The 2,574-nt window shown below is 27.8% G+C and overlaps 1 protein-coding gene across 1 annotated transcript in view; it reads right to left on the bottom strand.

The window, feature by feature from the left end:
* LOC107626874 overlaps positions 1 to 483 on the bottom strand; it is a 153,808-nt gene extending 153,325 nt beyond the window's left edge. The window contains exon 1 of the mRNA XM_021115435.1: positions 81 to 483. The gene's annotated coding sequence lies outside the window, so the exon portion shown is untranslated. The remainder of the gene's footprint in view (positions 1 to 80) is intronic.

Here is a 2,574-nt window from a genome sequence, read left to right as displayed (position 1 = left end):
TCTAACATGATATATAAACCCAAGAAAGATACAAGAATACGAAGAAAGTAGATAATGTCATAATGAAATGGGAGACAAACCTCCACTTTAAACAGAATCCATCATGTTGCGATTAGTCCTCAATCAGAACGGAAGACAGCAAACAACCATAATAAAAATTAGAAACCCTGATTGTCTGATCAATTCAAAAGAAGCTTTTTTTTGTTATTTTTTTTTTGTTTGTGTTTGTGTTTTGTTTTGTTTTTGTTTTTATTTTTCAGTGAGAATTGGATTTATAAAAAAGACGTGAAAATAGTAATGTGTTGCATGCAAGACCAGGAAATTAAAAGAAAAGAAAAGAAAAAAAAAAAGAGAAAGAAAGAGAAGTGAAATGAAAAGACAAAGGCAACAGAGGCTTCTTTCAATCACTTCAAAGAATTAAGATCGATATGGAAACGAAGTTGTGGAAAAAGGCAGAAGAGTATTATTATTTAACTATTCATTAAGAAAGAAAAAACACAAGCAGTGGCTGGTAGGATTATTACATAAACACAAGCAGTAGTTAGGATATATAGTTGTGTATTCTACTATTCTTTTCTTTTCTGTACTGTTTTTATTCCGTTTGCTAAACCATGATTTATATATTGGAAAAGTTTAGGGGCATCAATTTTTGTGTTTTGTGATCAGCACTTAATCATCAAAAAAAAAAATGAATGATCTCCCACTATTGAATATAATCTCATACTATTAAAAAAACTATTAATGACCAATTAATAGTTATAAAAACACAAAAATTACTGACCTCTAGCACTCATTTTTATATATATAGGTCAATTAAGTTATATAGCATTGTTTATTTATTTTTTTAGTTTGTTCACATGACGGAAAAATCGGATCTTGATCTTAATTAATATTATATAGCATTATTTATTTTTTTATAGTTTGTTCACACGACGAAAAACAGGGTCTTGGTCTTAATTAATATTATATAGCAACTAGTATTTTTATCCACGGAAATATAAATTTTTTAAAATTATGATCTATTTTGTTCTAACAAAAAACTAAAAAATTATGTATATAATAACAATAATAATAATATTTTTATTTAAATTATATTATTTTGTTAATTTTATTTTCTGAAGAAGAAAAAGATAGAAAAATAGAGAATGAGAGAAAAGAGAGAGAAAGATAAAAATGAAGAATGAGAGTGAGAGTGAGAGTTTGTTAATTTTTGAAGAAATTTTTTTATTTTAATTGTAAAAAAAAATATCGGATGACATATTTTGATTTGTCAAATTACTAATATAAAATATAAATTATATATAGAGTAAAAGTAGTAGAGAAAAATAGAAAAATGGAGAGAGGTAGATGAGAGAATTTAGGAAAGAAGTTTATTAATTTAAAAAAAAATTTCTTAATTTTAATAAGAGAGTATTATGTGACACATTTGATTATTAAATTAGATAGTAATATATGATACATAATATAGGTATATTTCAATGTCAATTTTAATGCAATTATAGAATGTCATGTTGCACATTTTGATTGTTAAATTAGTAATTAATCATTGATATTGATAAAGATATATAAAATAGATAGAGTGGTTGAAGGAATGAGAGAAATAGAGAAAGGAAGAGGGAGGAGGGAAGAACTCTTTAATTTTGGAAGAAAAAATTTGATTTCAATTGAAATGAAAGGGTGGCATATGGCACATTTTAGTTGTAAAATTACTAAAGAGAATGAAAGAATGCTTTAATTTTGGAAGGAAGGATTTAATTTCAATTACAATGAGAAAGTGACATGTGACACATTTTGGTTGTGAAATTAGTAAGGAGAAAAAGAGAATTTCTTAATTTTGAAAAAAAAATGATTTTCATTGTAATGAAAAAGTGAGATATAACACATTTTAACTCTAAAATTAGAGATATATAATAATTTTTTTTTATATTTTGTTCACATGATGTAGGGGTGCACAGACCCGGCCCGACTCGAAGGCCCGGCCCGGTCCCGAACACTTTAGGGGCTAATTTGGTGTGATTTCATTGGGTTTAGGGCCGGGTAAGGGTCTCAAAAATAGACCCGGTCATTATTTCGGGTCGGGTCCGGGCCATAGCTCGGGTCACCCGAAGTCGGCCCGGTGGCCCGGTCATCATACACAATTAATATTTTGTGTTATTAGTGATGGATCATGACTATTCTTATGTGGAATTTAAGTATTGTAAACCTTAATATTTTGTGTTATTAGTCATTATAAGACTATAAGTTAATGTTTTATGTTTAGAATGCATAAGACTTTAGACTAATGCATAATATTGTGTTATTTGTATTGATTTAAATATTTGGTATTATTAGGCAATATTAATATTGATTGTGGTTTTGCTTTAGTATTGATTGTGGTTATGCTTTAATTTTAAAGAAGGGTTGGTTCTTGTTATATTTTTCTAAGTGAATTTTACCATGTTAAATAATGGTTGGAGTCTTGAAAAATTTGGATATTTTTACATTATAACTTACAAGAAGGTATCAACGTAATGTAATGTTAACGACCCGGTTTTCACCCGGTATAATTGTGGCCCAAAAGTGTATTGGTTTCAT

Source organism: Arachis ipaensis, chromosome B02 (genome assembly GCF_000816755.2).
Source record: "Arachis ipaensis cultivar K30076 chromosome B02, Araip1.1, whole genome shotgun sequence".
NCBI lineage: Eukaryota > Viridiplantae > Streptophyta > Magnoliopsida > Fabales > Fabaceae > Arachis > Arachis ipaensis.
Note: the sequence above shows the minus strand (reverse complement) of the source record. Positions and strands in the feature narration are given on the sequence as shown.